The sequence below is a fragment of the Oncorhynchus tshawytscha genome, linkage group LG04 (assembly GCF_018296145.1).
Source record: "Oncorhynchus tshawytscha isolate Ot180627B linkage group LG04, Otsh_v2.0, whole genome shotgun sequence".
NCBI classification, from domain to species: domain Eukaryota; kingdom Metazoa; phylum Chordata; class Actinopteri; order Salmoniformes; family Salmonidae; genus Oncorhynchus; species Oncorhynchus tshawytscha.
In genome coordinates, this window is record NC_056432.1 from 68,828,810 (window position 1) to 68,838,547 (window position 9,738).

Consider the following 9,738-nt stretch of genomic DNA (forward strand, 5'->3'; position numbering starts at 1 on the left):
TTATGAATGCATTTATTGGATCGATGCATTGTTAAACACAAAACCACTAGGGGGGATCCATGGTGGCATAATCATACTTGCAACAATAAATAAATAAATAGGGGTACATACTTTGAGGACTTGTCACATCAGGTGATGGGCTAACAACTGCACTTCAATTAAATCTGAGGCTGTTTCCCATTAGTTAAAATGAATATATACACTGATTGTTTAAAGCAAAACCTGAACAATCCAAATAAAGTCTATTGTAAGCCCCGTTCAGCAGGTATAGCCAGATGAAAGTTGTGTCTCGGCTACTGATATTGCCTGGGGTTGTTGGGCATGCAAAAATACTTGTAGCTCAATGACAGTTACATGCAGTTCGACACTGAAGTAGACGCATCAGTTATCACAAAAGATGAGAGGTATTTCAGAAGGTAGAAAGAAACGATTTTTTTGTGAACCGGCAATTCGTAACGTTTAAATAGATGGTCTGACTGATGCATGCTACATTTGGATCGGTTTGGGGTCCGCAGACCGATGCACTTCTATCTTAAACATTTGAATTGGGGACCGATGCGTATCGGTAAATAGTTACATCCCTAATATTAACCCCAAAAATAATTCATCTGCCGTAACTTTACTGTATCATAGCTAACAATTATTACATACATCTATTCATAGGGATGGCCTAGAGATAGAGGACGAAACATTGTATCTGTCCCATTATGGCATCTGTGAGAGCATGGTCAGATGAATTGAGGCCATCACCATTTTGAAGTAGTACATTTTATTCTTCTACTACTACTTTATGAGTTGGTAAACAAACTGAAAGGGTCTATACGGCCACCTGCAGTGTGTTATTTTTACAGGTATGAAGCCAAGGTTGGCAATTTACTGCCACCTGCAGTTATGGAATGTTTGCTCGTGTATAATTCATTGGCTGATCACTCCTGGTGACCTGGATGGAATTATGTGATCCTTCCTTAACCCATAGGAAGTCCCAACCAGTTGACTACTTCAGAATGGTGGAAGTCCTCAATGGCACTACCTAATCTAAAACATGCTTTTGGGTACTAGAGTCCTCTATCCATCTCTATGGGTTGCCTACACTTCCAGGATTACAAGCTAGCTAGCATCAGATCGTCTGAGAAACCTTGAAGGTTCTGATGAGAATATGAGGAAGATATGTAACTTCTTATAACTTGTCAATCTGATCTTAAAAGCACGTCTCGGCAGAATTTTTTTATTAGAATAAATACATTTATATATGTTTTCTAATGTGCAGTTGGGCAATGATTTGGCAGCGGTCGTGCGCCAGCTGCTAAATAAATATAGGGAACACTGAACCCCATACTCCCCCTCACCCCAAAGATAATAATAACTAATAAAGGAAATATTAGTGGACATAATGATAACATTAAATTCACAAACCTAGCTGGAGATGTACTTTTTCAGGAAACGGTTTCATTATGGAGATCTACTGTAATACATTTAAGAGAAACCCTCATTCAAATAATGCAGTTTTTGAGCCCTCATTCAAACCCCAATCAAGGACATGTTGCAGGGATGAGTCATCATCTCAATCCAGCTGTCCACGGGGCATACATCTGATTAGCATACCCACGCTCACACACCAGGCGCAAATGTAAATATTGTAATAAAACCCTCCATAATAACATTGCTCTCGTGTCTTGGAAAGGCTTTGCTTTGTTTATTTTTCCCACTTTCAGCAATATTGTATGACTGTGAGCAAGTACGCAAATAATAGTTATTAAAACTGGATTTCAGGTGCAGCTTTCTGAGATCCTTCTACAGGCAGCCTCCTCTCTATTCTGTTCCTTATGCTCTCTCTCCTGCCATTTTTATCATTAGTATAAATATCATCCGCATTATTGACAACATGGGTAACCATCGAGGCAGATATTCAACTGTACATTTTGATCAAGATATCAATAACTGAAGTCAAATTCATGGAACCTGTTGACAAAACAAGCACATTCTGCACACAGTAATGTTCTCATTTGTAATGTAAGCAACTAAACAAACTGGCATAAGGATACATTTGGGTGTGATATGATAAAAGGGCTATATTCACACATTATGGACTTGTGGCACTAATAGTTTGCATGTACAGTACATTGATGTACATGTATCTAAATTAAACTAAAGCCGCAGACTGTGTAAGATGAAAGGGTTAAAGTAGCTCAACATGACAGTCCGGTGGAGCACCCACAAGGGGGTTGTCTGCTCAGCAATGCTGAACCACCTGCTGCTCTATAGACTCAGGCACCCCATTTCACTAATGAAGTCCCAGACTCTCTTTCACACCACGCCCCCATCACCACTATGAAATGGTCTACTCATGAAAGTAATGAGCCAGGGAGGGAGAGAGACTCTGCTGGCCACTGATAACCTCAGACTAAACTTGCAACCTTACGAGACAAGGGCTTAATATCTGGCCGTCAATCAGCCCCGGCGTCCCTAGCTGGAGTGTTTAATTACAAGGATCAATTATTCACCAGCCTCCTCTTTCACTACACTGTGCTCCGAAAAACAATGGAGGAGTGAGAAAAAAAAACATTGGCCGTGGCCCACAGGGGGCCCCAATTTTACCCATGGGGGACAGTTAACCCCCTGCTCTTGTACATACACAGAGTGTACAACACATTATGAACACCTGCTCTTTCCATGACATCGACTAACTGATCAGGGGAATCCAGCTGAAAGCTATGATCCCTTATTTATGTCACCTGTTAAAGCCACTTCAAATCGGTGTAGATGAAGGGGAGGAGACAGGTTAAAGAAGGATTTTAATCCTTGAGACAATTGAGAAATGGATTGGGTGTGTGTGCCATAGAGAGGGTGAATGAGCAAGACAAAGTATTGAAGTACTTTTGAACGGGGTATGGTAGTAGATGCCAGGCGCATTGGTTTGTGTCAAGAACTGCAACGCTGCTGGATTTTTTCACACTCAGTTTCCCGTGTGTCAAGAATGGTCTACCACCCAAAGGACATCCTTTGTCTATGGGAAGCATTGGAACGCTTTTGACACCTTGTACAAAACATCAACAAATTGAGGCTGTTCTAAGGGAAAGGGGAAGGTGTTCCTAATATTGAGGTCCTTCTACTTCAAAAAGCACAAGAAAGAAGATTTCGACTCCCAACATCTCAGATTGTTCCTGTTGTTAGAAGCTGATAAGATTCTGTATACTGGTTGTTAGGGTGGGATTGCCGTGGGGTGCAGGGGGTCCGTGGGTGGCTTTTGACTATTTATTTGGTTTCCTCATGTCTTACTCCCTGTTAGAAAAAGTTTGGTTCAAATCAGATGTTAGGTATTTATTGAATAGTATATGAATCCTATAAATTAAAAATTGCCAATTTGGGAGCAATTTAATTAGCTTAATTTATCAGAGATCAAATTATATTTCAACAAAATAATGTTGCAGGAATGTACAAGGAATGTATTCTCTGTTTCTAACTACGGAAACTATTTCAGAACAATCCGAGATGGTAGGTGTCATGTCATGAAATGACCCACTTCCAAAACTGTCATTGGCATGGTTTTCTATTTTTCCCTAGGATGTTTTTCAAAGTCAGTTTTAAAGCTAGTTTCCTGCAATTTTACATATTTTGCCATAGCATGAGTACACAGCATAAGCCATCTGAGTGACTCAAACATTATAACAAAATCAATGTGGGCCTCATGCCATGACATTTTTGATTCTACATGATTCTCCACCATAATTTGCAAATACATTCATTGAAAATCCAACAATGTGAGTTTCTGGATTTTTTTCCCCCTCATTTTGTCTGTCATAGTTGAAGTGTACCTATGATGAAAATTACAGGCCTCTCTCATCTTTTTAAGTGGGAGAACTTGCACAATTGGTGGCTGACTAAATACTTTTTGCCCCACTGTATAGCGCCATTATCTTTTCTACATACTTTATATATGATTTAGTCATTTAAGTTAACACTGAAAACGTGTAGAAAAAATATATAGGTTTTATCATATTTTTTGGAGTGTAGGCAACGATTTAGCAGCGGTAGCCTTTATGTAAATGGGGCTATTTATGTAAATGCATAGGCAACCACAAACAGTTGCAAAAGTCTCTGGATAAGAGCCAGTTAGGTCATCCATTTGTTCACTTATTTATTTTTTTATTTAACAGATTGAACTATAGATTAAATAAACAATTTATGCTGAGTAAGTTGAATCTCTGCAGTTCAGCACATACACTTTCCTGTCTCACTGTTTTTCAGACAGACGAAAGTGTAAGGTGCTATGATTTTCTAAAAGTAATTTCATTATTTGGCTAACAAATTTCATTGGAACTAAAACACTCTTGTAAAAGGACATAGTACTTATGTATTTAAATTCAGGTAAGGAGAAGGTGTAACACGGGAGGCCATTTTAATTCCACAAGGGGGAGTGTGGTGAGACTGCAGTGGCCACCTAGTTTTTCCCTGCTAAAGCAGTAGTGGATCTTTCCCTGGACATCCAGTTGACGGCTCATTAATCTGCCCTGGCGGAGGTCCCCAATCCTGGCACCAGAGAAAAGGATTCCCCACACCTTGTCCTCACTCTCACCTGCCTGGACAAACCACTGAGGTAAGGAGGGGACGAGAGCCACAACAACAAGACGGGGGATTCCTGACAGCATAAAAACAAAGAAATCACTTCCTGCACGTGGAGCCACCGGGATGTCATCTGTGTGTGGGCGTGTGAAAGTGGGGGGGACCACACATACGGAGAAACACTCACCCACTATCATCTGTGGGCTTGTAATGAGGGATGCTGGAGGAGAAAATCTATTGCAGTGGTCGTGGGTGGACCTCACAAAGACAAAACACTCAACAATATTGAGTTCCGGGGCTGGGCGACAGGCTTTTAGTTCATTCATTTTGAAAAGATGTCTCTTTTCCTTAGAGTGATTGGGGAGGTCGTGAATGGGGGCTGTATAAATGGTTCAACTTGCTGAGAAAAGTTCAAACTTATTCTTTCTTTTTAAATATTGTATAAAAGCTATGTTCTACACTTGCAGAGAACACTTGTGCAAGACAGTTTTCTTCATTGTTTCATTCAAACAATTAGGTTACAACAAAGGGAGTGTCAGGGATGATGCAGGGGGTTTCATCAAGGCTATTAACTTAGCCAGAGTAAAAAAGCTGAATTGTATCATCAGCCAGGGTATAGCACAGTGATTTATGATTATTGACAGATGGGCTAGGAACACAGAGATACTCTCTGTATGTTCCTAGCTGACGGGGCAGCCCTGACATTATGTGGTGATGCTGACTGACACTACCTTCTCCAGTGTATTATGATCAGTCATTAAACTAATGACTTGCAAGTATCAAAAGGAGTGACAGAGTAGGGGATACCGTACACCATGTGGACTTTTAAAATATGGCCATCCTATTCATCCATTTCAAAATCTTAGTGGCACTTTGTTAGTCATCTTCTGACACCTTCCTACTTTGATTCAATTGGATTTATTGGAGTCATTTTCATAGCAATAAGCAGCCAGAAATCCTGTTCATCCACGTAAATAAAATACCCTATCCTCCAGCTCCTCCTGTCTTGAGTAAAGTAATAACCTCCAGGTCAGGAAAAGCCTGATTCTGCCCTGAGAAAGGATATCCTTCTCCAAGCCCCCGACCGCCGTCTCCCACATCACAGTTTACCTTTAAGCCTCACACTGCCCATTATTCAATTAGCCAAATGCTACAATTGCATCAAGATGGTGAAGAAAATTAGGTTAAAATGGTTATCCGGCTGGCTAAGCGCATTCAAGGTGAATAGAAAAATATTAAATTGTACAAACTGTAATCTTTTGAGAGCTAATTTGGTGGTTAATGAGGCCAATCTAGTTTGGGTAATTTATGGTTGATGGGCAGGGAAGGAAGGCCAGCAGGAGAGCAACACTGTGGCTGCTTGAGATAAAGCTCATTTCTGGAGTATAAAAAGGTTTTACAAGGTCCATCTCTAGACTTATCAACTATCTCTAGACTGATCAGCACAATTAAGACCTAAGCCCACAACCTTATCTTCATTTCTGTAAGTAGTACAATCACTTGTTATTTTAAGGGCTGTGCATGTGCATCACTACTAGCCCTGACAGTGTGAGAGAAATGTGGGGAAATATCACAGTCCACCTGTGTAGATATCTGCGCTGGACTTCATGCGTGGGAGGCGGCGGGGCATGAAAGGCTGCATTGCCATTTACCCACTTTGGTGTAATTACAGCATTTGCTCTCAGATACCCATCATCTCGCTAAGTGCTCCATTCATACACACTATGCTTAGCCTGACAAGAGCAACTACGCAGGGTTGATTGCTTTACAATAGCAGATCAAAATATTAATCTGACTCAATTCAGTGATTTAAGTGAGTATTTGGCTAACATGGAGTGTGGGTTTCCTCCCAGTCATTGACTTGTCAGTGAAACCCCCACTTAAACAAACAGGGTCTGTGATTACACTACCTAGCTGCTCTACAGGACAGCTGATGAAAACAGAGTGCAGACGCCTGATTGCCTGACTGGTTCATTGACAGAAATGGTGGGGGATTTCACATGGAGAATCTCTACCATAAGAATTTCTACTGTAAGACTGCTTCAGTGTTTACATGTGCTGGTAGCTGTTTATTTTACATGTATACATTGACCAAGGCTGCTATTACATATAGCCTAATAGACCACATTAATTAAAAAACATTTGATTTATTAAGCGCATGTTTGTGAGACCTTATATTACAGTTTATAAATAGTTGCCATTGTCGTTGCAATGTTTCAGCGAGCAGTCTGAACATAACGCATTTGAATTCTATATCAAAGAGAAATTACAGTAAGAGCTGGATTCAATCAAACATGCCAAAGTAGGCTTAGTGTTTATGTAGTTTCTATTTACACAGCTAGCCTACTTCCTGCACACACAAGTGTCTCAGTCTGAAAGTTGAAGGTAAGATGGGTGTGCAGTACCCAAAACATTCTGCTAATGTATTTGAGTAAGGGGGAGGGGACTAAGTATGCCAATGTGTATATACTGGAATGCTGGTTTGACAATGTTGCTTCGAGTGTAATTACAGCATCATACACAAGTAAGCACAACTTAAAGGGGCAATCTGTGACTACCACATCCCACATGGACTTCTAAATGAATTATGTATACCCACTGATTCTTGAAGAATACCTTATAAATTCTTCAAGAGCTTAGTTCAACTGTCGTACCCCATCAGAAACCAAAATATTGTCTAAACTTGTTTGTAATTATAAAACACTATGGCCTCAAAACATGGTTAAAACTCAAAATGTTGCATCATGGATAGTCAGTCCATACATAGCTCTGTCTATGAATATGAAAGTGGTTACATTTCTCAAACCCCATCCCTCAGCATTTTACCAAAACAGTGGCAGGGTGGACTTTATTATTGTTTAAACAGCAGATTGCTGCTTTAATGTAAAGTATTACAGCTTTTAATTACTGTTCTACGTTGCCGGTCTTCCAGCTTTTAATGTTTTATTTCAGCATTTGGGGTTGAAGCACAAACTGTATCAAGCAATACCGTAATATATATGCAACTAGGCTACACCCTAGATAGGGCCTGTCAATGTGCAGTGACTAGAACTACATTTTAAAAATCCACGTAACACTTGTTTTTAATGGCAAGCTCTTGGCAAGCTTTATTGGGACAGTTGGCCAATGGGCGGACATTGAAGGAGTTACAGTAAGAGGCGCTAAAGTTCAGGCAGGAGTGTTGCAGACAGCACTCTATGTCCTGCCAACAGCCTTACGGTGGCACAATGCCTGACTAAGATGTTGACCCATGGCCCCCACCTGCCCTGTCAGTGCAGCATCTCTCGGCCACCCAGGGGGCCCATAAAGTCTCCATCAGCACTGCCCACCAGAAACAGAAGGCCTTTGACTCATGTCCATCTGTCCTGGTAGTATGTAAGGGAAAGCCAAGGTAGTGTGATCCTGGTGACTTAATGTGCCCTCTCAAGAGAAGTAGCCCATCTTATGAACTGAGAAGCGAAGTTAGGCCACAAACAATCTTTCAAAGAAAGCAGATTTCCATATGATTCTTCATTGGGGTAAAACAGGCAAAATGCACAACACACCTTACCTGCTGTTCCATTTAATATTTAACCATCAAGGGCTCACTAAGAAAAGGTGGGTTGACACACACTTACAGCGTATTAGAGAAGACTTACCTGGCCAGGTTGAATATCTAAACATCGGAGCACTTCTTTAAGCATGACAGGTGTGTGCAGTGTCTGTTCAGCCAAGATGGTGGAGTCATCTTTAAGTCTGTCCTGGTGACCAGGCTCCATGGGAGCAAAGCCAGAGTAGGACAACCTACTCCCCTTCCATCGCTGGCTGACTCTACAAGCAGCATCAAGAAACACTCTCCATGATGATCTCAAGGTGGGACAAGCGGACACATGCTGGCATGCCATGGTCTGAAGAGAATTGGGAGGGGACAGACATATGATGAAAGTGACGTGACAAACACACAGCAACTTTGTAAGATAATATTCTAGCTAGTGGCTAATGCAATAAATGCCACTAATTATGGATGGCATAAAGAATGGTATTAGAGAGCTAAAAATGTAGCTAACATTTCTAGCTAAGCTAGCTAGGTATCAGAAAATATAAAGCATTGATCCGTTATTTCTATCTAGTTTTCCAGCTACAGTAAATAGCTAGCTAGTTAGCCAACTACACAGTAAATCAAATCAAAGTGGGCTCCAGGGCACCTTTTACAGTAGAGCACAGTACTCAGTAGAATAAACCACGTTGAAGAGTTGTCAAATTCCAAAGTGGAGAACTGCGAAACAATTATTTGCGTAGCTAACTTGGAAGCTACTAGCGTAAGACAGCTACGAGCTAGCTATTCTCAGGTGCATCTTCATAAAAAAACTCCCGGGGAAAAGTGTTCGGATATGTGAGTTCCGTTCAGCTGTAGTAGCTAGGGTTACAACACCTTGAATAGCTTGCAACTGGACGATGCAAATCGTACTTAGGACATTGGTATTGACGCAATATTATACTTACTTTGTTATGTTAGCTATGTGTCATAATGGTTTCAATTACATTATTTTAAAAAAAGCTAGATAATAGCTGGCATACGAACAGTTTTTAAACCACTTCCTACACCAATACTGCAATCAAGTGACTGCAACACCAAGCTCACCGACGTCACTCAAGGTGCATAGCCAATCAGCTGTTGCGAAGGAAGAGGGGGCTTGTTTTTGAAAAGACGCGCTCGTCTTGGGAGAGAAAGTAGCGGTGGCTGTAACGTTACTTGCTAACAAGCCGCAATTGCAAATGTGAGACAATTAGAGTCTAAGGTAAGCTGTGGGTGTATTATCCTTCGCTCCAGAGCAAAAGTAATGTTTACGATGTATTTTACAACTCGCAGCACTTGCTGTTTTCGCTCGGAGGTGAGCTTATATGGCTCTTTGTTGACTGCTAATGTTAGCTAGCCACAACAAGGCACTACGGGCGACGAATACACGAGACATTCAAGTCGCCCTGTTCTTTATGTAACAACATATTTGTATATGTTCACTGCTTAAAATCTAATGTTGTCGAATGCAAGTAGCTAGCTATGTTATTACATCTGGCCACGCCCAATTCCACAAAGCCTGGCCTCTGCGCCATTCCATTGGAGTATATCAGAAACATCTTTCACCTTGGAGTTTAGTCAACTAAAGCATCTTCCTTGTGATCTCTCAACTAGATCAATAC